Source organism: Furipterus horrens, unplaced genomic scaffold, assembly GCF_987537825.1.
Source record: "Furipterus horrens unplaced genomic scaffold, mFurHor1.1.pri manual_scaffold_4, whole genome shotgun sequence".
Taxonomy (NCBI): domain Eukaryota; kingdom Metazoa; phylum Chordata; class Mammalia; order Chiroptera; family Furipteridae; genus Furipterus; species Furipterus horrens.
The window spans coordinates 110,800,130-110,827,742 of record NW_028327174.1 but is presented as its reverse complement, the minus strand read 5'-3'; positions in this window follow the sequence as shown (position 1 = coordinate 110,827,742).

The following is a 27,613-nucleotide window of genomic DNA, read 5'->3' as shown; positions in this document are numbered from 1 at the left end:
GAAAAAATTGGAACTATTGTAACAATATAATCAATAAAATATACTTAAAAAAAAGACATAGGGTAACGGAGTGGATAAGAAAACAGGACCCACATATTTGCTGTCTACAAGAAACACACCTCAAAACAAAAGATTTACATAGACTGAAAGTAAAGGGATATAAAAAAATATTGCAAGCAAATGGACCTGAAAAAAAAGCTGGCGTAGCAGCCCTCGTATCAGACAAAACAGATTTCAAAGCAAGGGCAATAAAAAGAGACAAAGAAGGACATTTCATAATACTTAAAGGAACGATTCATCAAGAAGATAGAACACTGATAAACATATATGCACCCAACATAGGAGCACCCAAATACATAAAGAAAATACTAGAAGACCACAAGAAGGATATTAACAACAACACACTCATAGTAGGGGACTTCAACACTCCATTATCAACAATAGACAGATCATCCAAGCAAAGAAACACCAAGGATATACAGGCATTGAACAACACACTAAACCACATGGACTTAACTGATATATATAGAACTTTCCACCCCAAAGAAGCAAAATATACATTCTTTTCAAAGGCACATGGGATATTTTCAAAGATAGACCACATGATAGGACACAAAACAAGCCTCAACAAATTCAAGAAAATTGAAATCATATCAAGCATCTTTTCAGACCACAATGCCTTGAAACTAAAAATCAACCTCAGGGAAAAACATCAAAGACACCCAAACTCATGGAGAATGAATAACACGCTCTTAAATAACGAATGAATTAACAATGACATCAAAGAGGAAATCAAGAAATTTCTAGAAACTAATGACAATGAACACACAACAGCCCCAAACCTATGGGACACAGCAAAAGTAGTCCAAAGAGGGAAGTTCATAGCAATACAGGCATATCTGAAAAGACTAGAAGAATCTCAAATAAAAAACCTAGCCATAAAGCTACAAGAACTAGAACAACAACAACAAACAAAGCCTAGGGCAAAAAGAAGAAAGGAAATCATCAAGATCAAAGCAGAATTAAACGACATAGAAACTAAATGAATAATCCAAAAAATCAACAAAACTAGGATCTGGTTCTTTGAAAAAATAAACAAAATTGACCAGCCTTTAGCCAGGCTCATTAAGAAAAAAAGAGAGAAGACCCAAATAAACAAAATCAGAAATGAAAGAGGAGAAATCACGACTGATACCTCAGAAATACAAACAATTATAAGAAATTACTACAAACAACCATATAGCAAGAAATTTGACAACCTAGTAGAAATGGACAGATTTCAAGAAACATATAACCTTCCAAAACTGAATCAAGAAGAAGTAGAAAGTCTCAACAGACCAATAACAAAGAAGGAAATTGAAACAGTAATCAAAAATCTCCCTGCACACAAAAGCCCTGGACCGGATGGCTTCACAGGCGAATTTTACAAAACATTTAGGGAAGAACTAACTCCTACCCTCCTTAAACTATTCCAAAAACTCCAAGAAGAGGGAAAAATCCCAAACTCTTTCTATGAAGTCAGTATTACCCTAATCCCAAAACCAGGTCAAGACACAGCAAAGAAAGAAAACTACAGGCCGATATCACTGATGAACATCGATGCTAAAATCCTCAATAAAATTTTGGCAAACAGGATCCAACAATACATCAAAAAGATCATACACCGCGATCAAGTGGGATTCATCCCAGGGATGCAAGGATGGTTTAATATTCGCAAATCAATAAATATAATACATCACCTAAACAAAATGAAAGACAAAATCACATGATCATATCTATAGATGCAGAAAAAGCATTTGATAAAATACAACACCCATTTATGTTGAAAACACTCAGCAAAATGGGAACAGAGGGAGCATACCTTAACATCATTAAGGCTATATATGAGAAGCCTGAAGCCAACATCATACTCAATGGACAAAAACTGAAAGCATTCCCCCTGAAATCAGGAACTAGACAAGGCTGTCCACTCTCCCCACTTCTATTCAACATAGTGTTGGAAGTCCTAGCCACAGCAATCAGACAAGACAAAGAAATAAAAGGCATCCAAATTGGGAAAGAAGAAGTAAAACTATCACTATTCGTAGATGACATGATAGTATACCTAGAAAACCCTATAGACTCCACTAAAAGACTACTTGATATAATAAGTGGAATTGGCAAAATAGCAGGGTACAAAATAAATATACAGAAATCTAAGGCATTTCTGTACACCAACAATAAAATCTCAGAGACAGAAGCAAAAAAGAAAATACCATTTACTATAGCAACAAGAAAAATAAAGTACCTAGGAGTAAACTTAACCAAAGTGATAAAAGACCTGTACACTGAAAATTATGCAACATTGAAGAAAGAAATTACGGAAGATACAAATAAATGGAAGCAAATACCATGTTCTTGGATGGGAAGAATCAACATCATCAAAATGGCCATACTACCCAAAGCAATTTACAAATTCAATGCAATCCCTATTAAAATACCAATGACATATTTCACTGACCTAGAACAAATCCTCCAAAACTTCATATGGAACCAAAAAAGACCCCAAATAGCAAAAGCAACCTTGAAACAGAAGAACACAGCAGGAGGAATCACGATACCAGACATCAAACAATACTACAAAGCCACTGTGATCAAAACAGTCTGGTACTGGTAGAAGAACAGACATATAGATCAGTGGAACAGAATTGAAAGCCCAGAAATAAACCCAGGCCTCTATGGTCAACTAATCTTTGATAAAGGAGGAAGGAACATAAAATGGAGTGAGTAGAGCCTCTTTAACAAATGGTGCTGGGAGAACTGGACAGGGATGTGCAAAAAAATGAAACTAGACCACCAACTTACACCACACACGAGAATAAACTCAAGATGGATTAAAGACTTAAATGTAAGCCGTGATACCATAAAAGTCCTAGAGGAAAACATAGGCAGGAAAATTTCAGATATCACACGTAACAATATCTTCACGGGTACATCTCCTAAGGCAAGAGAAATAAAGGGAAAAATAAACAAATGGGACTACATCAAACTAAAAAGTTTCTGCTCATCAAAAGAAAACATCAGCAAGATGAAAAGGAAACCAACCATATGGGAAAACATATTTGCCAATGATATCACAGACAAGTGACTGATCTCCAAAATATATAAAGAGCTTATACAACTCAACATCATGAAAACAAACAACCCAATTAAAAAATGGGCAAAGGACCTGAACAAACACTTCTCCGAAGAGCACATACAGAAGGTCCATAGGCACATGAAAAAATGCTCAACATCATTGGCCATCAGAGAGATGCAAGTAAAAATCACAATGAGATACCACCTTACACCTGTCAGAATGGCCATCATCAACAAATCAACAAACAACAAATGCTGGCGAGGATGTGGAGAAACAGGAACCCTCCTGCACTGTTGGTGGGAATGCAGACTGGTGCAACCACTATGGAAAACAGTATGGAATTACCTCAAAAACCTAAAAATGGAACTGCCATTTGAACCAGTGATTCCACTGCTAGGATTATACCTGAAAAATCCTAAAACCCTAATTCAAAAAAACTTATGCACCCCTATGTTTATAGCAGCCCTGTTTACAATAGCTAAGTGCTGGAAGCAGCCTAAGTGCCCATCTGTAGATGAGTGGATCAAAAAACCGTGGTACATCTACACAATGGAGTACTATGTAGCAGAAAGAAAGAAGGAACTCCTGTCATTTGCGACAACATGGATGGAACTAGAGAGAATTATGCTTAGTGAAATAAGCCAGGCAAAGAAAGCAAAATACCATATGATATCACCCAATACAGGAAACTAAAGAGCAACACAAACAAACGAACTAAATAGGCAAAGACTAGAATAGTAGTCAGTAGTGGGGAGGGGGGAGGGAGAGAAGGGGGATAAGTAAGGGAAGGGTCTAGTCAAGGAACGTATATGAATGACTCATGGACATGGACAACAGGGAGGGATAAAATTGTGGGAGAAGGGATGGGCTGGGAGGGGGGAGCAATGGGGGAAAAATGGGACAACTGTAATTGAATAACCCAAAAATAAAAAAATAAAATTTGGAGACCCACCAAGAGTCACCTCATTAGCATAAACTCAGGTGTGGTCTGTGGGATCCACTGTGAATAACAAAGATGCTCACATCACTTAGGATATTCCAAGAATTTAGAGGCTCCCTCCCAGGAACCTTGGGTAAAGAGCAGCCACCACTTTATTGTGTAATAGTTAATTGGATGTTATTAATAGTTAGGAAACTATGGCTATGAAGGACATAGTGGAAACCTTATATACCTGTTTAATCCCAAAAAGTTTTATTTAAGTGCATAAGTACTTTAGCCAAATATGAAAAAAGGAAATAACAATTCTCTAGGAATATTTTATTGCAATCAGTAAAAAAATGCAATTAATATCATGAGATTTCAGGGACTAATGAAAAACACAAAAAGGAAGACCTTAGAAAGTGGAAGACATTGATATAAAAATAAGATTTATAAGAAGACAGAAACTGGAAATAAAAGATACACTAAATAAGTTCCTGAAAGGAACTCAAAATATGTGATAACAATTAGATAACTGCTTTTAAGTCATTGTTTTCACAGTCTTAATGGTAAAAGGTGAGGTCATGGTTGGAGAATGGGGTGGCATGAAGGAGATGTGCCCAGGATGTATATTTTTCATAGGAAAATTTCTCAGAGCTTCCCCTAGGCCTTTAATTGTCAAATTTACTTTGGAATTTGTTATAGAAAATTATCTCAAAAAATTGAGAATCTATTTTCCCTTCCAAGAAATAATCTCTTAACTTACACTTCTACAGATATGGCCATGAATAGGGTGATGGCAAGGAGGGGACAAAACCAATGTTGGGAAAGACTGATACCAACAAGGAACTGAATAAGAAAGAGGAAAAGTAAATACAGGATGTCTTTCATCTCCAGCTTAGGTGCCTTTGTAGACAAATAACAATCCCATTAACCAAGATAGAAAGTATTAAGAGAAGGAGCAAATATAAAGGGAAAGCTTTTAACTGGAGTCGAGACATCACTGAGTTGTGCAAGAAGTAATTAGAAAGACAATTCTGGAGGTCAAGTGTCCACAGTTGTATGTTTTTAATTACTTAAATGGAAACACTTTAAATTTAAAACAGTTCCCTTCAAATGGGAGAAAAGCTGCCATTTAATTATATGTGCTTATATTTTTGTTTATGTGTGTGTCTATGTGGATGTGTGTGTAGATGGACAGATATGCAGACAGATAGATAAATGGTAGGTAGGTAGGTAGATGATGATGGATGATGATGATAGATTAGATAGATAATAGATGATAGAGAAAGATAATAGATTAGATAGATGGTAGACAGCACAGTGTAGTAGCTACCATCTTTATAATCAACATTTCTGTCAACCAGCATAACACAAATTTTTTCTGGAATTCTATCTATAGTAATAACATTCACATTCCTCCAAAATTTTCAAGGAGGGAGGAAATTTACAACTGGTAGGAAATTAATGATTATGAAGTTCTACTTTTGCCTGGTCCTTATTCACAAGTTATCTCACTTAATCTTCATTATGACCTAAAAAATAGGCATGTAAACACTACTTTCCCAAGCAATGAAACCAAACATCAGAGGGTCCCACAACTGGTGAGTGAGAGAGCCAGAGTGAAAGCCCAGCTCTTTCTTCCTAGTTGCAGGAGGGCTCTATAGCTAATTCACAACTGCCTCAGAGAATAACACATAATATCATTAAACAATTTTAAACCAAAACTTACTGCAGAGGATTTATTAAAACTTCTCTAAGCTCATATCTTCTTATTCTTCTAGGTTTTAAATAAAATAGTCTATGCTTTCTTCCATGGAAGGGGACAGCTAAAGAGGTTGTGTACAAGGCCCATCGGCAGCTCACTTGAGCTGAGTAGAAAGATGAACTTCTAAGAGAGAAGATGAATGATGGAACCTTTAAAGAAGCTTCCTCCATGGACTGGCCTTGCCTATTCTACTCCAAGCCAAGGAAATTGGCCCCTCAGTGTGGCCCCTCAGGAACATAAGAAGTACATGTGTAAAAGGAGAGGTACATGTGCAAAAGGAGTTCCCCTGCTGGGGAACTAAAAGTATCTTGTTCCCTGAGGACATGGACGATGGAACCCCTTCCTCTGACAAGGGAGGTGAGGTCTTTGCTCACCAATGATGATAGCATCCTGCAACCACCCAGAAAAGGGAAAGAATGTATTTCTTCCTCATGTGTCACATGAACAGAGGCAGCATCTGCAAAGCTGGTGATGCAATGAACCCCCTGAGAAAGAGATGTTCAGGGGGAGGCTAACATGGTCCACCTGGTTGGCAAATTAAACCTTTTAGGAAATCAGGAGAGGATGGAGTAGCTTCACTGTGATACGCCATAAGCAGAAAAGTTCTCCATATCCAGAACAAACTCCCAGTAGCCTCACCTGTCCCCAATGCTCTCTAGACTACCAATAATCACTCCCCTGAACTAGAAATCTTAGGAGTCCCTACCCCTTTTTCATCCCTACATTCAGGCAGGCACTTCTGAGCTTTTTTGTACATATTCCTCAACCCTCCACCCTATTCTTCTTTTTTATTTATTATCTTTTATTTATTATCTTTTTTATTGATTATTAGGTTACAGTAGTTCCAATTTTTGTCAGCTTTGCACCCCTCTGCCCAGTACCCTCTTCCCTCCAGCAATCCCAGCCCCCTTAGTTCATGTCCATGGGTCATGCATATAAGTTCTTTGGCTTCATCCTTTTCTATATTATTCTTAACTTCCCCTGTCTATTTTGTACCAATGGATTATGATTCTTAATCCCTGCACCATAGCCCCATTTCTCCCCCTCTCCCTCCCAGCTGATAACCCTCCAAATGATCCCCATACCTATAATTCTGTTCTTATTCTGGTTTGCTTAATTGGAATTTGTTTTTATTTTTTAGATTCAGTTGTTGATAGTTGTGAGTTTGTTGTCATTTTGGTGTTCACAGTATTTATCTTCTTTTTCTTAAGTAAGACCCTTTGACATTTCATATAATAATGGCTTCGTGATGATGAACTCCTTTAGCTTTACCTTGTCTGGGAAGCACTTCATCTGCCCTTCCATTCTAAATGATAGCTTTGCTGGATAGAGCAATCCTTGTTGCAGGTTGCCTTTCATCACTTTGAATACTGCTTGCCAGTCCCTTCCTGACTGCAAAGTGTCCTCTGAGAAATCAGCTGAGAGTCCTATAGGCACTCCCTGTAGGCAACTCTCCGCCTCTCTCTTGCTGCCCCCAGGACTCTCTTTATCTTTCACCTTTGGCATCTCAATCATGATTCATCCTGGTGTGGTCCCCTCTGGATCCAGCTTGCCCAGAATCCTCCATTCTTCCCGGACCTGTATGTCCATCTTCTTCACAAAATTTGGGAAGTTTTCCTCATTTTTTTCAATTCTTGCTTCCTGATTCTGCACTGGTTGACTGTTTTTTTCTTCCTTATGTTCCTAGTCATTGATTTGAACCCCAGTTTCCTTCTCTTTACCATTGGTTTTGTGTGGATTTTCCTTCATTTCACTTAGCATAGCCTTCACTTCTCCTTTTATGTGTTTGCCATACTCAAGCATATCTGTCAAGCCTGTGAGCATCTTTATCACCAGTGTTTTGAATTCTGCATCTGTTAGGTTGTCTACCTCCTCATCTGTGAGGTTGGCTATCTACTTGTCACTTAGTTCTGCCACTGGAACCTTGATCTGTTTCCCCTTTTGGGCCATACTTCTCTGTCTCCTCATTCTGACAGGCTCTTGTGTTTGTTCATTTCTGTAGAGCTGTCGCTCCTGTTACACTGTAAGAGGCAGAGCCTTAGGGATTCATCAGTGTAGGGCGACCTGTCACACCACGCTGTGGCACTGTATGTGGGGGAGGGGCCCGAGAGGGAACAATGCCATCTGCCCAGCCATCACCCCCCTTACAGGGACCTCTCCACTTCTGCACCAGACTGGCGCCTCTCTAGCTGCTGCCCTGGCCATCATTCCCAGAGTTGGTGGGTCTGTGGACACTCAAGACCGTGGGGGCCCTTTAAACAAGCAGAGTCTGCTGAGAGAGTGGCAGTTTCTGCCTCCGCCTCAACACCCACCGGTCTGCACAGTCAGAAGCAATGAGGCTTAACTTTCCCCAGTGCTGGGACCATGAGTGGTAAGGTCCGGTGAGGAGCTGGGAATGCTCCCCAGGTGTGCCTCCTGACTTTTTAAAATGCGTGACTGCGCTCTCTGCCAACCTGCCACTGCTACCGCTGCTGCCGCCAACCCACTGCGTCCTCTCCACCCTGGCTCTGTCCCTCCCACCTGTTTGTAAGAGCATTTCTTCTTTACATCTTTTTTTGCTGGACTTCCATGTAGTTTGATCTTTTCTAACTTCTGGTTGTTTCTAGCTTTGATGTAGTTGTATTCCTTCTTAGTTGTGGAGGGAGATGCAGCGTGTCTGTCTACGCTTCCATCTTGGCCAGAAATCCTCCACCCTATTCTTACTTGCACTGCTCTGATGACACTCTCACCTCTCCTGGAACCCAACAGGATTTCCCCACTGGTGTTCATGATTAGGGTTTCCCCCATCTTGGAATTCTTCCCTGCACACTGTGGCCAGAGCAGTCTATCTAAAGGACAAATCCACAGACCTCTTTATATTGTCTACCCTGAAAAGTTCGTGCTTTTGCTGCTCGTAACAGTGGGACTTATAGTGCTGCTCATGGTAAGCAGGAAACAACAGGATTCCAACGCTCTGCAGCTGAGTGAATCACTCAATAATCCTATCATGTAAGACCACTGGTGTGCTGCTCAGCTAGAGCCACAGAGGAATGCCATCAAACACCATCAGCTGATCACCTCCCTCAGCTGAGTAATGCTGTCATCACTCAGAAACAAGTTTGCTGAACAAACAGTGACACCATGAAGCACTTCTTACATGTAAATTTGCCTTTAATAATTTGTCCACTTTCCTAAAAACGTAAGCCATTAAGCCCCAAAGTGTAATCCTTAGTCTGTCTCCACTGGAGTCACTAAGGTCCTACAAACATGCAGACTCTTGAGCTCATGGTCCCAGAAGCACAAGAGTCAGGCCCAGGAATCCTTGTTTCCACAAGTTCTTCAATTTTTTTTAACACACTCCAGAAGCTTGGTACCAATGACATGTGCTATCTAAGTATAATTGAGACTTACCCAAATGCATTTCTGTCTGTCCACACATTTGGAAGTGGAAATCATTCAAAAGTTTGAATTTCACTAGCTGGCATCTCACCAAAAGCATGCCTCTCCACCAGCAGAGTTTGCCACTCCTGGACTCCTCTCCCCACAATATATGGGGTCCTACTTTTGAGGAAAATATGAGTGGCACCAAACCTATTACCTGTGTGGTCACTTCAAGAGATTGTGGGAGTGTTTGTAAGAAGGCTTGAAGAAGGTTCTGTTGTAGCTTTTCAATATTAACACCCTCAGGATGCACCTAGGTTTTATTCAAAATATCATCATGAGAAGTCTGGGTGATCAGAGATGTGAAACCACAAATGAAATTCTCAAAGGGAAACAAAGGCCAGGGGAGGTGAGACCAATCCAAAGGCACCCAGGCTGTTCTGCCATCTCCACTTTTAACGATTTCTGACTTACAGACACCACTTTGTCCAGCTGCACTCTGTGTTTTCTGTGGGAATGCTTGCTTTTGTGATCAGACATTTATGTGTTTTTTGTACTTTCCCCAAAACTTGAAAATTTGACTCTCTCTTGCTTTCTTTGTGGGGGAATAGAAAGTGTGATTGGGAGGAGTGTCATCAACTGTGAAGATAAATGGGACACATGCCACCAAGTGATGTGACCATAGACATGCTTGCATCTGTGCAAGACCAGACACTCTTACATGACATTTTCATACTTACCACGCTATTTGAACTTTACCACAACCATGCAATGATGGAGGGTGGATGGTGTCAAGGTGAAGGCTCTGCCTGGTCCCACGCTGGTGGAACCCAGGTGGTGGTGCCACAGTGTCACCAGTGCCATTCCCAGGCTAGACTCACTGTACAGGGATGTATATTTTCCTGAACCTTTGTCTTTCTGTGTCTCCATTCTCCTTACACCTCTGTGAGGAGCAGCAGCAGGAAGGTTAGGGAATGCAGGCACATGGCCTGGGTCTCAAGCAAGGGTAGCACAGGTGGGGTGGTTTTTTGTTTGTTTGTTTTTTTCATTAAGCCCTGCCCTGAGCAGAAAGAAATAATCTCTAAGCTCTGTCTCCGTGACATTTTCCATGACACGGATTGCTTTTCCTCAACTGTCTAAACAACATAAAGATAATACAATATTCATTCTGTGCTTATCTTTTCAGCAGATATTCAAGAGATAAAGAGAGGATAATTTATTATTCTTCTATTTAATCCCTCAAAGTAGATACTGAACTTCCAAACAGTAAGGCATTCTTGTGAGAAAAGAGCTCCCCTTATCAGTTTGGCCCTATCCAAAATAATGATGGCTTCATATCAGCTTTGGCTTCAGGATATATTTGCCCCCCGTTAGTAACTAAAACTCAGGACTGTTATTTCCATCTTTATAAGGGAAATCTGGAAGACATGACAACCCACCCTTTCCAATGTGTGCCAGTTAAAACCCACTTCCTATTTTAATGATCTCCCCTACTGACCCTGAAGAGCAGCGGAAGGCTAGCCTCCCTCTGCTTCTCTTGGCACAACCTAAGGCAGGTCTTCAGGGTTACACAGATGTGAGGCAGGTCTTCAGGGTTACACAGATGTGCTAAAATGCTATTTATTTTATAAGGTATAATTTCCAGGTAGGTTTTGAACACCTCATGAAAAAAATTTTAAGTTGCTCTTAAATTCAAACAATTTTTAGATGTGACCACAGATTATGTATTTGTTAAAGCTAAAATTAGAGTTTGTTGTCTATATAATTGGTACACAGAGTGGCAAGGGGTGCTGCCTACCTGGGAGGCCATAGAGGACCAGATATAAAGCAAAGTAGCAATTTAATGTGATTGCATATGTGACATTGCCTTGTCTAAGGATTCCAGGGTCATTAAAGGGTGCCAGGTTCTCCAGACTGACTTTTTTCATTAAGTGAGTAGTGTCAAATGGAGCTTCATTTCAGCAATCTATCGATGTGCACATGTGTATACACACACACACATTCGCACACAAACACATAGTGAATATATTTACTTATACAGGTATATTTAAAATATGACTATATATTGTACATATGCAGTGAGGAGGCCATCTTTCTGGTCTCTATATTTCTTTCAGTATTGTAGTATTATAGCACTATAGTGTTGTAGAACTGTAACAATATAGTGTTGTAGTATTTAGTACTACAGTACTGTTGTGCCATAGACTTGTAGTATTGTAGTGGTGTAGTACTATAGTATTATAGTGTTATAATATTGTAGTAGTACAGCATTGTAGTAATGTAGTAATGTAATAATGTGGTATTATAGTGCTGAAGTATTGTGGTACTATTGTAATGTAGCGATGTAGTGCTGAAGTGTTGTAGTGATGTAGTGTTGTAGCACTGTAGTACTGTAATATTGTAGTGCTGTGGTCATATAGTACTGAAGTTTGTAGTGCTTTTGTATTATAGTAGTGTAGTACTATAATGCTGTAGCATTGTGGTGCTGCAGCACTGTACTAGTATAGTAATTAGTTAATATGTATCAGCGTGAGTAAATGAATGGATAAAAAAGCTGTGGTACATTTACACAATGAAATACTACTCAGCCATAAAGGAAACTTTACCTTTTGCCACAGCATGGATGAACCTGGGTGAGTATTATGCTTAGTTAATAAGTCAGTGAAAGAAAGACAAATACCATATGATTTTATTTATATGTGGAACCTAATGAACAAAATAAACTAACAAACAAAATACAAACAGACTCATAGATGCAGAGAACAAACTGACAGCTATCAGAAGAGAGGGGCATTTGGGGCTGGGTGAAAACGGTGAAGAGATTAAGCAAAGAAAAAAACTTCATATACACAGAAAACAGTATAGTGAATACCAAAGGGAAGTTAGGGGATAGAGGCGGGTGGGCAGAGGTAGAAGAATGTAAAGAGGGATAAATGGTAATGAAAGGAGACTTGACTTAGGGTAGTGAACCCACAATATAATATACAGATGATGTATTATAGAATTGTACACCTGAAACCTATATAATTTTATTGACCAGTGTCACCCCAGTAAATTCAATAAAAAATTATAAAATGTATATATGTATAAGTATGTTTGGTTCAACTATAATGCCTGATTTCTGAATTTATTCATTGAGACCCATCTGCTGAGCACCTACTGTGTTCCAGACACTCTAGGAGGCAACAGGATACCAAGGTTGTTCCCTCCAGGAGCATACCATCTCTCAAACTGAATATTTTTGTCTTAAAAATGAATTCATACAATGTTCTAATATACTAAAGAAGTAGGCAAAGGATCAGGAGAAAAGTCCAGGAATGTTTTACTTTGTACATAATCTCCTAGGCTTATATTGCTGCTCAGAAAAATAATAATAATAGCAGCTAAACCACTCCATTCTTGTCTATTTGTTTTCTAACTCTTTGCTATAGTTTGAAATCTTTGAAGGCAGAGACCAGGCTCTTTGGTCTCTGCACCCTGACTCTCAGCACAGTCAAGCACTCACTGTCAGATATTCAACTGACCTACTAAGTAATCCAATATAACAAATTTCACCATTCGATATATCTGAGCAAAAACAGATGGGATGCTCCAAAGAAATAAACACAAAAGATCTGTTCCACAGTGGAGCAGAAGCGCCTCCAACATTGAGCTCACTTTAGTGAACAAAGGAATCCAGGAATTCCTTTATTTCAGGATAGCTTAGCATTTTTCATAAATAACCTGGATGATGGCAACATAAGCCTTGCACACTAGCACTCACTCACCAATCCAAGGCTGAGGCTAAATGAGTAGAGCTGCAGGTCAATCAGAAACATGAATTACTGGTCTCCTGTTATATCTTTACACCACTAGTTCTTACAGCCAAGAGGTTTGTTACTATAAGTTCACTTCAATGTGGCTTAAAGAGATGAACACAAATTGACAGAATGTTAGAGTGTGTTTTCCTTTTAATCTATAGCCATATCTTTCTTCTTGACTGAGGTGCCTTGAAGAGTAAGAGTAGTTGCTGATGGAAGTAAAGAAGTATCATATCTGAAACAGTTAACTTTGGGAACTTGGATGACTGTTGGAGGAACAGCTTCATGCCACTCCAAGCGATCCTTTGTACCAGTATCCAGTGAGTGTCTAACATCAGGTTAATGGGACACAGAGCACTATTCCATCTTGCCCTTTGTTTCTAGGTATGACCAAAATCTAATCATATCCCATGACTTGTTATTAAAAGTGGCTGAATCATTTAGTTGCTTGTGTGAAACCCTATGGTTTCATCTTTTTCTGACACAAAACCATCACCACGTGGACTGGTGGATGGTCAGTTATCCTGGATCCCTGAGTGACTACAGTAAGCAGAGTGTCCCATCTAATTGATGCAGAGACAAAGTGTGAATGAAAAATAAAGCCCTTTTTGTTTTGATCTAGTTTATCCTGTCTGACACAAGAGGTCACTGACAGTGCTGAAAACTAGGCTGGGGCCAAAGGAAGGCCAATGACAGTACTGCCAAGCCTCTGCACACCTCTGTTTTACAAGGAGAGAAGTTCGATCATCAGCATAACATATTGTGAAAAGCAGGAATATATGCTACTTTGCAGCATTATTGTGTTCACATATGTGCATACGGCTCTTATACAGTTTCCTGCACACAGTAAATGTTCAAAAAATTGTAGCAATTATTATAGTTTAGCTAGAAGAACCCTCTCCTTCAAGAAGTTTTAGGCATACAGTGAGTCTAGAGAGGAAGGGTCAATAGAATCTATTCAATCATCCAACCACTATTTTTTAAAAACCTATTATGCACCAATCACCATCTAGATGTCCCTTCCTAAGTAAAGTTTAGCAAACTAGAAGGGAGGTCAGAGATGCTACTTAGAGTCCAGGCAAAGGCAGATTTTAATGGGGAGAAGTACAGGTTGCTATGGAAACTTTAGCATGACCGCTAACCTTAGGCCTGGGAATCTGGGAAGGCTACCTGGAGGAGATGGTGTTGAGGTTGAGGTCTGTGAATAAGTCAGGGATAGTTTTGTATGAAGAACAGAAGACATGTGCTCAAAGAGGAGAGACAGCCCATGCAAATGTCCCGAAGGGAAGGAGGGTATTATGCACAGAGAGAACTGAGTGACCAGAGCAGAGAATCTGAGGAGAAGGAAGTTAGAGATAGGACTAGGGGCATAAAAGGAGACCCAACCATACTCAAAGCACAGTTTGATAGCCCTTCTACCACATGGAACTTTATGAGCTCCATTCCTGCTCCTCACTCACAACAGATAACTCAGAGTGAAGTCCTGTGGGAACAGGGTACAGAGACTCTGTGACCTCTCCCAGCTTCCATGCACAATCACTCAATAATTTGCCAAAAAAAAAACTGGCTTACAAGGAGCAGGAGCTGGAACCTTCTGCATTTGGCATTCTGTGGTTCCAGACAGACATTATTCTCTCCTCTCCTCCCATCTTCTTATCAGCTCTATGGAGCCCGCATGCTCAGGCTGTAAAGCTTTCAAAACCTGCTCTGCTCCAGGGGACTCTACTTGGCAGTCAGTACCCCTGAATTGCTTAGGCTGTGAATAGAATTTCCACTTCTCACTCCCACCATTTCAGGGCTCTGGAACTCAGGAAATACACTATCCTGTTTGCACTATGTGAGGAAAAAAACCCACCTTGTCTTTGTCCCACATCCACAGAAGGCCATCCAAAAATAGACAAGTACTCTTCATGTCTTTCAGTTGATCCAGTCTCTCCTTGCCCAGGAGGAGAACTTGGCTCCTCCTATTCTGCCACGATTCTGGCTGACTCCCCATCACACTGGAGGACTTAGAGGATTAAGAGATACAGCAAGGTCTTACTGTGTCGGTTGAGTTAACTGAGTCTCCACACACCGTGACAGAGGTTTGCACACAAACTTGATATCCAAAGCCAATGAAGTCTATGCCATGAAAAACAAGTCAAAGCACAATGGCATCAGCAAAGAAGCCACAGACTGTAAGCCTGTCCTCAAAGGCAGTGAGGAAAAAAATAAGGTAGTAAGTTCCACAGGACCCACACTCCTCCTGGGGCCATGGCTGCCACTGCTAGAAAAACACATTCCAGAATCTGGCATCTGAGCTTGCAGCTAGGAGCTGTCAACCTGTGCAACCTTGAAGCCTTACAACTAGAGGAGAGACGAAAGGGCAGGGACAGAGGACAGCAGCTTGAAGGTCCAGCTGGGGCCACTGAGCATCCATTGTGGGTTACCTTCCCTGTGTGTAATGGCTGGGTTTAGGCAATGCCAACATTGTGTTTGAGAAAGATGAACTCTGCAGAATATAGGGGAACTCTGAAAAGACACAAAAAGGGCCTGAGATAAACACAAATACAACCCAAATTTCAGAACCATCTCCAACTGAAGCCACACTCAGATGTGCTCCCCTGCCTTGTTTTCCTGACAACATGGCATTTTCACATTTGTAGGATCCACTTCCCTGAGGGAGAGGCAGCCCATTGCTTCTCCATCTGAGGCTTTGACACCTGATCTCCAGTTGGAGCAGCTGAATTCTCCCAGTGAATAAACCATGTGGCTATGGAGGGAGGAGTGCAAAGTGAGGGTGAAAGGATCAGATAGGCAGATGAACTCCCAAACTCCCACATCCAGGAAATACTTCTCGGAAAATCATTTGTCATCTGGAGGAGAGAAAATTAATGTTGCATGAATAGCAGCACTGAAATTTTTTTGGTTGTTTTGAATCCTGTCCTGTTTCTTAACCTCTTGTACTTAGTCTCAGACTAAACCAAGATACAGTGTCAAAGAATTGTCATTGTGTGTGAGCAAATGCAGAAAAGGCATTCCCTTTAAGGTGACTTAAAGAAAAAACTGGGTTTTCACCTTAAACTCAAGCATCCTCAGAAAAAATGAAGGCCACTACATCCATCTGACATTGTCTAAAGTTCTGTTGTGTTAGACAACAGCAGAGTGACAAAAGATATTCGTGCACCTAAGACAAGCCCAGTATCTACATTCTTAACTAAGAGGTGGATTAACAACCAGTCCACACTTAAGGGTCTGGGCATGTGGGGAGGAACCAAGAAAGACCCCCAAAGGTCCTTGAGTAGACATGGGTCCAGTTGAGGGTCACCTCTTTATATCAGGCTCTTAACATCGTTTTGGAGTTCTTGACCTTGGGTCAAGACTTTGGCACACGAAGAAAGCAAACTAAAGTATAGGAAGTCATGAGTTACTGTTATTTGAATTCAGCAAGGATGGAGAATCTCACACAGACAGTGTTTTTCCTAGAAGTCCTATCTTTAATGCATGAAGTCACTTCTGCCTCCCCTGCTTGTGCTGAGGTCTAAGAATTATGGAAGTCCTCAGGGAATGAGGGAAGGGAGATTGACCTGACACCCATTTAAGATCTCTTGGGGTAAATATTTTTTGTCTTTTCACGTTTTTTCAAATATGGAGATAGTAGATGGGGTACAGAGAGCAGCTCAGAAAAACAGACCCAGGCCTTGGAGTACGGTGTTGATTGGGCAGAAAACCAACTGCTGGGACAGCATAGTAGGAAACACCAAGCTCTGACTGTACCCAGAAGGTCTTGGGTGAGTCCCTGCATTCCCAACAGAGACCTGGCCAACGGTGCTGAGAGATAGGGATGAAATGACCTCAGCAGCCTTTGTCTAGGCATGTCTCTGATTCTCCCTCCTACAAGCACACTGAAATGCTGCTTCCCCCAGGACTGCATCCTGCCCCTGTCATCGTGCACCACAGAGGGTGCTGCCTCTGGTGGGTGAATTGTGTTCTCTCTGCAAAGAGCTCTGTAGTTGGGGGTGTGCCACATGTGGCCAAAGAGAGTCATCCACACTTCTCACTTTGTAAAAATTCGAATGATTGGACAGGGAGAGAGGAGTGGAGGAAGTACATATTCAGGCAAGATATAGATTTAGAACCATGCAACAAGTTATGACCCACAAAGCCACTGTAATTTACCCACATTCCATGCCTAAAACAAGCCATACATTTAATAGCATGTATTTACAAAGGAATGAAAATTTACATATCACGGTTTCAAAAACAATTCTGCAAATCTAAAAGTGGATTGATTTGACTGCTGGACATTCCTTGGACCATATTTCTACTTATGAAATTGAATTCTCATCTTCACCAGGGCATGGATGTAGAGGGTTTATAAAAAAGCATTATATAAAATATGTGAAACAGGTGAGGAACTGCTGGGAGGCTGATGCCATTGTCTTCAGGGAGGTCGAGTTGTCCATGGGCTTAACAGGCTGACAAGCCATGCCTGGTGTGTTCTGTCACAGAGCAGCACAGACTAATGTTACACAATATCCATAGTCATGCAATTCAACACCAGAGCACAAGGCATTCTAGGCAGAGTGTTTAGGGTTAACTTTAAAAGGCCTCATTCTGGTTTGATTAACTTCTCAAAGAATGCAATACCAACTTCACTCTTTTCGTAAGGGTGACAGGAACAAAATCTATTTCCTAGTTTCTTCTTGTGAATATTATTTACAGGTCTGCTTGTGGAATCAAACATTTTGTTGCCCCTCCCCCCAAAAAATAGAAGGATGAAAGTTTTACATGGTCTTTTTTCAATTTTTATAAGGTCTTGGTAGATGTTTACAGACAGAGCTCCAAGTGAAGGAAAATAAGCTAATCTTACACAAGTCCCAGAAGCTTTTAATCCCATTTTATTAAGCTGTTGCTCAGGCTGAATTGCACGAAGGTTGAGGACATCCCCGGAGTGCCAGGAGAGCCAGCAGCACCACCCAACACACCTCAGCAAAGTCTGGAACTAACTAAAAGAGAGTCCTCACTGCTCCCTGAGTGAACTGAATCATCCCATGGTCCAGGATTTAGTTCCAATCCCACTGATTTTTGCAAGCCTTTGAGTCTCCTCATGGTGGAAATGATTGATTTGCTCATTTCTTTTCTTTCCTGAGATTTACAGAAAGTGGATGACCAATAGCTTGGATCTTCTCAACCAGAAAAGAGGCTGCTAGAAAAAACCAGTAGGTTATTAGCCTTTGTGGGCAAGGATTAACATCTGCTACTCACCAACAGTGTGTGAAAAAATGAACAAATGAACAAGGGGATTGCTTGGGAGACCTTCTAGAAAAAAAGATCAATTTGCATAAAATCAATGATATAGCACCATAATTGCTAAGAGGTGGGAGTGGAGACAAGGGAGGAAAGAGGGACAAGGAAACACATCTGTACTTTCCTCCTTGCAAATGAAGGCTCAGTGGCCCCAGCACGGGTCCCTGACCAACCTTAGGAAGTGCATTTTTGCCTTAGTTGGAGTTAAGGAAAGGAAGTATTGGAGGGAGAGATGGAATTTAGCAAAAATGACTATTGCTGAGTGCACAGTCATCTAACAAATGAATTTTGATTAGAAGTGTGAATTTTAACTAGAGAAAAGAATGAGCCAAGTGTCCAGAGCAGCAGAAGCATCCTCAGAGAACTCTTGTGCTGAGCCCTGGCTCTTCCCTCAGTTGTCTGCAAGTGCATGCCACTCTGGCTCCAACACCTTTTTGTCATCAAAAAAGATTCAGCAGAGTGATGCTGCCTAGCCACTCAGTCATGGGTCCTTGGAAAAACTATGTGGGGTTCCCATTCACTCTTTTTGTAGCATTTATTAGGTGCCTACTGTATGTCCAAAAGAAATTAAATAACAACAAAAGTTACATCCTCAGGCTTTTGCACTTGGGAATTCACAATGTCATCAGATTTACTCAAGAAGGTAATTTATTTTAGACCTTGACTCACTGTAACTACCATAAGGATGACACTTAAATTACAATGCCATTTTATACACTTACAATAGAGGGTGCATATTTCTAGTGACCATAATACTTTAGAACCTCATTGCACTAAGGGTGGTCCTTGGGTCCACAGATTTAGCAGCACATGGAAACTTTTAGAAAAGCATACACTCAAAACCTACCAACAGAATAGAAATAGCATCTTAACAAGATCCCCAAGTGATCCTTACACACAGCGACTTTTGAGAAACAGTGGTCTAGAAGCCTGGTTCTCCAGTGTTCACAGGTCTCCAAATCAACAGGAGGGATTGTTAAAACAGATTGCTGGGTTTCAACCCCCAAATTTCTGATGGGTTGGCCAGGAAGGGCATATCTCACAAGCTTCCAGGGACCACACCTTGAGAACTACTGATATAGACCACCCCCTGCAGCACCACAGCACCATGCTGCCTGATCTTATTGTGCACCTGAAGGTGAAAGTTAATCTAAAGCACTGACCCTTACACCAGTGATGCATCAGAATCCAGGAAGGTTTTTAAGTCATGGACTGTTGGGCCCACACCTAGTTCCTACATATGCACCATGTAGGACAATGGGATGAACATACACCTTATCACATCAGAATGACACTTAAGAATACCAAAGAGAAAAAGAACGTTTTCTTTAAAGAGAGAGAGAGAGAGAGAGAGAGAGAGAGAGAGAGAGAGAGAGAGAGAGAGAGTTGATTGAATTTCTGAATATTTTTCTTAAGGTTTCTTAAGAATTAGAAAACAAGCTCTAGTCTGACTGGCTCAGTTGGTTGGAGCATTGCCCTGTAACCAAAAGGCTGTGGGTTCTATTCCCAGTCAGGACACATACCTAGATTGTGGTTCAGTCCACTGTTGGGGTGCATACCATCCCTGGTCCTGGTGTGTACAAGAGGTAATCAATTGACGCTTCTCTCTTGCATCGATGTTTTTCTCTCTCCCTTTATCTCTCTCTAATAAGCAATGAAAAAAGGTCCTCGGGTGAGAATTAAAATAAAGTGAATTAGAAGACAAAAAAATAGTTCACTAATAAATTCAAAGTGTCAGAGTAAACCATCATTTAAATGTGTGAGGACTTGTTTGTGTAACTATAATGAGCTCACTATCTTTTATTAAACAAGTTCATACATTTTTATTACCACTTTCACTCATCATTCTTGATATGATAAAAGCCTATTATCTTATCATTCTACTGTTGCTTCTGTAAAGTACTTGCAATATTACTAGTCACAAATAGTGCAGAATCTCTGCTTTTCCTTCTTGCCCTTGACCTCTGGCCATGCTGCTTCCATTATTTTCTTTACTTGTTGAGCCTCCAGCCATCCAAGTGTAGGTGGATTCTGGACTCACCATGCCCACAGCTTAGTATTTTGGGTAAAGACTTGGGGGAAATGGTGACATAGCGGGTTTTTTAAATAACATGTTAAAAAATTTTAATAACATTAATAAGGGGTGGAGACCTCTAAGAATCAAAGAATGTTAGTGAAAGTCAGGGATGGCAACCCTTTCTTTGAAACAGTATTATGCAGCTCAAAGAATAGTTTATAAAAACAGACTGGGCTGAGGGGAGAATTTAGTAAAGAGGAAGCAGGAGCATGTCTGCTCCTACCATAGGAGAATGTAGCTAGCATGGTTGTTAATGGTTTCTGTGCACATTTACAGGATGTACCTAGTGAGACCATACCTTTCACATTGCCATTCTCTCTTGAAAATAGGTTTGTCTCAGTGCTTCCACTGTAGTGCATATTATAGGGACGCTTGCAATAGGTGTTTCAGATAGCACCTAAATGTCATTGTAACTGAAAAAAACTCAGGGATTCCTTTAGAACACACCTTGTGGCTGCTTTAGAAAAACAGGCATATGCACAGAAAGTCCTGTGTCAGCCTGAGTTACCACCTGACCTTTAAATGCCTTATCCCACCCATGCTTCTTAGAACTTATTCCTCTTTACTGGTTTGTGACACAAACTTCTTCAAAAGTTTCCACAATTGTAGAACTCAAGTTGGCATTCCTTCCCTCTCTCCTGCCCTTCAACAACTGTGAAAATGAAGCATCTTCTCTCTCTTTCCTTCCTTCCTTTTGCATATTGATTTGGGACAGATTTTAAATACAGTGTGTCCAAAGAAATGTATACACACTTTAAATAATTATAAAGTCGGTGTTTATTAAAATACATTTCATTTTCAAAATATAATAGAATCTACAGGCATTATTTAATTGTTTTGTCAACACCTCTTTTCAAACTGACATCTGTTCTGGTCCAGGCACTGATGACAATGCGAAACAATGGAATCACAAACATCACAAAACATTTCGTTTGGTATTTGTGTGCATTCACATTCAATGGCTGCTCTCAATTCAGCAACTGTTGCAGGTTTTATAGTATAGACTCTGTCTTTTACGTATCCCCATAAAAAAAGTCTAGTGGTGTGAGATCTGGTGAACTCGCAGGGTATTCTACGAAACCCCTTTGTCCAACCCACCTGTTTCGCAAGATCTCATAAAGGTAGGATCTAACATCGTGATGGTAGTGTGGGGGTGTTCCATAGTGCTGTTTCGTGATGTTTGCGATTTCATTGCTTCACATCGTCAGCAGTGCCTGGACCAGAACGGACATCAGTTTTAAAACAGGCATTGACAAAACAATTAAATAATGTCTGTAGATTCTATTATATTTTGAAAATGAAATGTATTTTAATAAACACCAACTTTATAATTATTTAAAGTGTGTATACATTTTGGGGGGACACCCTGTATATAAAATAAAACAGAACACATTCCATTCAGGTGGACTATCAGAGAATTTCTGACTTTTTCTCTCTCTGTCCAGCAAATATTGAGGATGAGGTGTTTTCCTATGTCTTTGGTGATCGTCACAAATAAGAGAAGCAGAGGCAAAGTTCTCTCTGTTCTTCCTAAAGTGGACACCTTATTTTATTATCTGGCTCCCTTAAGATCACATTGGTGATCCTTATTCCAAGCTGAGAAAATAAGCTACCCTACAGCCTCAATGAACCTCACAAAATTTTCAGCTTTTGACTTTAGAAACTTTGAAGAATAGACACTTGTTCACTGAAAAGGCATCATTTGGTAAATATTAGCCTTACTAGCCCCAGAAACATCTACACATTTGATGTGAAAAACCAGTGTTGGCTTTTGATTTCCCTTAAACTTTTGGTTTCTCAGAACCATCATGAGCCTCAGGGTTACTCCCAACACCAAGTTCCCTAGTGACTTCCCATCTAGCACATAATTAACACTTCTGATCTTTCTAGGGCCCCCTTCCTGTAGCAGCCAACTTTCATTTGGCCAGCTCTGTTTCCTGTGAAAACACACAACTGGCATCTGTGACTGCACTTCCACACTGCTGTGAAATCACAACACAAACAAAATGCTCAGGACCCCAGAACCTCTGCTCAGAGCCTCCAGGCCCCTCCTGGTGGGTCACAGCCAGACACTCCCACCCCATTTATGTTACTAAAACTTTTTCATAATCACTTGCTTGCATTGGCCCAAAGCCTTAACAGTTAGTCTCATGCAATCCTATAAATGAGCACCTAGCTGGATGTCTAAGTGAAAGTCCCAGAATGTCAAAGAGATGCCCATTATATGCATCATGTCTCTCCATCCCTTGTTCATGACATTTGGGTTTTGCGAAAACCAGAGTGCCCAGAAAATGCAGGCAGCTCTCAGATTACACCCATGTTCCTCACTAACTATATCAGGCCTGTGATCAAATGTCTTCCATTTCTGCCCTCAGGAACATTCCCTGGACTTCAGCCTTTAGTGCCGACTACCATATTAAGAAAGAAAATAGAGCATTCATGATGAGGCCTTTGTGTCTTGCCATCACAACAAAGAAGGTTATGGCCTTGTTCTGATCTGATATAATATGCCATGCCAAGGTGGTCTTGGAGGGTTTAGAAATTAAAAAAGGAAAATAAGCTCTGGCCAGGTGGCTCAGTTGGTTGGAGTGTCATCCCATACATGAAAACTTTGTAGGTTTGATATCCGGTCAAGGCACATTCCTGGATTGTGGGTTCAATCCCCAATCAGAGCACATATGGGAGGTGATCAATCAATGTTTCTCTTCTCTCCTCTCCCCCTCTCTCACTCTCTCTATTGTGCTATCTCTCTAAAGTCAACAAACATCTATTCAGGTGAGGATTTTTAAAAAGAAAAAATAAAATGAAAAATAAGAAGTAGGAAAAGAACAGTCTGGAATGGTGAGAACAATAGAAGAAAGTGTGAGATGGTGTTGGGAGTGGGGTGGTTGAAGAGCTCATAGATTTGGGTGACTAGGTCCTAACCAATGATAATAAGGAGCATTAATTCCTGGATTTACACTAGACATCCAGCCTCCTTGTACATGGGTGTGATGCCCAGTCATCATCCTCATATCTCTGAATCCCTGCAAACCATCCTGTTGATTTCAAACACAGAGGCCAGGGCACAAAGAAGCCAGAACTTCTATGGTCCCTTTGTTGATCCTTTTGCCAGAGTCATGCCCTCCACCTTGTATAATCTCAGGTGTCACATGATGCAGTGGGGTTGAGACTCACAGTATTAGTCCAGCCCTGCCACCAGCACATTCTTAAGAAAGTGACAGCTACTATCTGGTGTCCAATTTTCTCCCTGATGGCCCAGTCACAACTCCATAACCAGAGGCTGCTACTATCCAATGTTCCAACACCAGGTAACATGCTCCCTCCTCTAGGGGTTTTCCAGAAGTGCTATGCTGGTGCCCCATTCACCTCCCCCATTCACTCACCCTGCCCATGGCCTCTGCACCCAGCACAGACTCTCAGACTTCTCATCCACCAGCCTCTGCACACCCTGTGCTATTTGCAGTCCTGAGACTAGATGCCCCATGGTCCCTCAGCACAAAACATCTGGGAATTCCTGACCTTCACAAATTTACAACTAACTATTGAAAGATGTTCTCCAGTAAATGAACTTATGTATAAGGATTTTCCTGGACTGTAAAGGGTGGCTTCCAATTTCTCCATATTGAAGTGAGATCCTGCATCTGTGCTTTTTCCACTTACCTCAGCCCTCAGCTTTGCCACGTGGAAAGTAAGTGCTGAGTGGGGCTAATGAGGATGGGGAGGGGCCAAGCAGAAATTCCTGTCTGAAGCCAGATGCTCCAGGAGCCCACTGTCCCCTGAATGCTAATGATGGATTTTCTACCGATTTTCTGTGATTAGATGACCTGGTCCAAACTTTCAAGAGGTTCAGCCATATAAGGCAGAGGATCCATACCACACCAACCAATTGCTAAAGCTTCATGGGTATGCACATCACTCACATATGCTTGGGCTGAGTTAAACTACAGCAACAGAGGAATGTCCATGAGGACCCTGACCCTGCTCCTCTTTCCTCCCTCTCAGGCTCATTCTCTAATCACACCTCCATTCTCCTTGGGCCAAGTTCTGAAGATCAGGTGCTCACAGTTCCTGATTTCACCTCAGAACCAGTGGAACACAGAGATCTGGGTGCCCGAAACACATCTCCACACTTTCTGCCAAATGCAGAGGATGGAGGTGAGTCACGTGCCCATCCTCATTCCAAAAACAGGCTACCTGGAGTGGGTGAGCCAAGAAAAAACAGCAGGACAAAGGATCCCACTACAAACTGTTTTCAAGTGAAGAGAGATAATGCTAAAATGTTATCAGCCAAACATAGAAATGAAAAGGTAGGAATATAGGAAGGAATAACAATAAATGTGTAGATGCAGCTAATAAATGTTCAAGGCTTAGTGGGATAATGAAAAAGAAAGGGGACTAGGCAAAAGCAGGCTAAGAACTCTGAGGTAATTCTATCAGTTCACAAGTCTAATCATATAGATATAAGTCTGGGGCCGAGCCTTCCTTCCTGTAGGCTTGCAAACATCTTAATTTTAGCATCATCAGGAGTTTATCAATCAAATATCAAAAAACTATCCATAGGACTCATAAGGCCCTTCACCCTGCTTGGGGCAGGATGGTACAGAAGCCATTGTCATGAACAAGAACCTAGACTCTCTAGGACATTTTCCAACAATGTAACAAAAAAATTCCAGTGCTCTGGCAGATTATATAAGAAACAATACAGGTGTGTATCCACATATGTGTATGGATTCGGTGTATGTATGCACATGTGTGTAGATATGTATGTGTGTTGTGTATTAAAGAAGTGGCCATGTGCGCATACATGCACATGTACATGCACACATGTGTGTGCATGCAAAATGTGTGTGGTTTCACGTGTTTGTGTGCTCATGTGGTTTGTGTGTGCATGTGTGTGCGTGCGTGTGTATATTGTACTGTGTGCATAAATGTAGGGGTGTGTGTGTATGTGTGTGTACACAGAGAGTTAATGTTCCTGCCCCATCACTCCACACATCTACACTTACTTGTCCTAATATGGCCCTTACAGAAACCCAGAGGCACCTGCAAGGGACCTGGCACTTGGCTAGCCACCAGCCCAGCACACAGCTCAGCAACAAGCTCTCATGGTAAAGCCATCTGTTGCAGACAGTCTGTATCTTTAATGGAAATGATGAAAGGGCCTGAAGGTGGGCAACCTAGCGTGTATCCTGGTCAGGAAATCTCATCAGATTGCTTCAAGCTTTCCTTGGCCTTCACTCCAAAACACTAACCATTCACAATTGTATGAAAATTGAATCCACAAAGTAAATGGGTCTGTTATGAATTTTTATGTAATTTGAAAAATGAAATAAGTTTCTTAAAATTTGATTCTAATTTTCCCTAAGCTTTTATTAATTTTATAGATAATCAACCAAGATAGCACTTATTTCATTCTTCCCTTAAATCTTACTAATATATATGTCCTCTACTTATGAATAAAGATTATAGATAGATATTAGTATTTTCCAGGATTGCTGTTTTCAAATTTTAGGTTATTTATTTACTTTTTTATCAGGTAAGAATGAGCAGAAATAAAAATTATTTAGCTGATTGTCTAAAACAGACTGGTAAATGTTCTGGAAATTTACATGATTTTAAAAAATCACAGTTTTTTGCTTTGTCTAGGATATCAGGGAATTAGAGGATCCATTTTGAGAGCTGTGAAAGCCAAAAATAAAAAAGAAGAAATATGCTTTTCTTAAGGAAAACCCATATGACAACTATGGGTTCATGTCTGGGAGCAAAGAAATGAATCTTACACACAAGAAAGAAAAGAATGAGGGAATTTTCAAATTTTGTTGAAACATAAGAGGAAGAAATGTGATTTTTCAGATAGAATTCTCTAGGCCAGGTCTTCCAGCCATGTTTCCACCACACAGTTGTGTCACACATTTAGATGATATCTGAGCACAAAGGCTGAATGAATCAGATCATATAAATGACACAGGTTCCAAATTTATTGGAGCAGAAGGTTGTTTTATAGTTTTTAATGTAAGACAAATCTCTGGGTTCAAAGCCCAAGGCTGTGGTCAACATTCCCACAATTTAACGTCCTTTCATCCAAGTAGCGTTGGGCTCTAGGTGGTCCACAATGTCTCCTTCGTCGAATTCTTTCCACAGCTTGTTCTGAGCTCATGGGACTTTTTTCAGACTTTGGGACAAGACTAGAAATTTTAGCCTGAAAATCTGGGAGCACAACAGTACACAGCAGATTTCTTTCCACCTTTGTCAGATGACTTGTTTCAACTTGTAACAAACAATATATAGTTAGAACATAATGTCTGCTACACCATGGTCATTGAAAACATATGTCAGTCCTGTTGTGACTTCAGAAACAATCAGAAGTCATTTATTTCCCATTTCAAAGACCAAAACAGTAGCTTACATTTTAAATACATAACCAATTGTTTAAAAACATCTGGAGAGTTATACCTTTCTGCGTTTATAGACAGATTCTTTCTTTAAAGGCAAATAGGAAAATCTTATGAGGTCTCTTTCCTATAAATCCAATATACTCCACTCCACTGGTAGAATTCTTTTGACTGTATGACTCACTGTTTCCATATTATTCAGACACAGAGATACATCAGAAGCACACTGCCATTGCAAATAAAAATGATTCTACCTCAGATTGCTTACTGATTTTCATATTCTCCTCTTCTTCACCATAAAATTAATCCAAATGGACACAGGAGCACACACACACACACACACACACACACATACACACTGACTCAATGGTAAAGGTCGATGGCAGCCCATAGCCCTGTCCACTAACTACTCCATCATTTCATAGTGACTGCCACTGAGTTCTCCCCAGGGAAACCACAAGTCTGCAAGAACATGTCTTTAAGTATGTGTATGTAAATTTTAAAGGAAACCAATCCATACATTTGCAATCACTCTCTCAAGTCTCAACTTTCTACAGTTGACTCTTCAAACAAAAAAAATCTGTGCTGATTCAAAGCTGACTTCCAGAGACATGATTCTTCTACACTACGTTCACACTTTTTCAACTTAAGAGTAAAAATCTGCCATCAGAGTATGGTGGTAACATTATGAGTCATGAAGTTACAGTGGGAGGTTTTAATGACCTAGAAAATTATCTGGATTTCTATTTTCAAAAAGTTGGCTTTCAAACATGCTTTTTATAACTCAATTCATGAGATAGTGCTGCAAGGAAATAGCACATTTCTGCTCATCAGGCTTCACATTTTCAGGCCTACTCTCCAGTGAGAAGACACTTCAACACCTACTG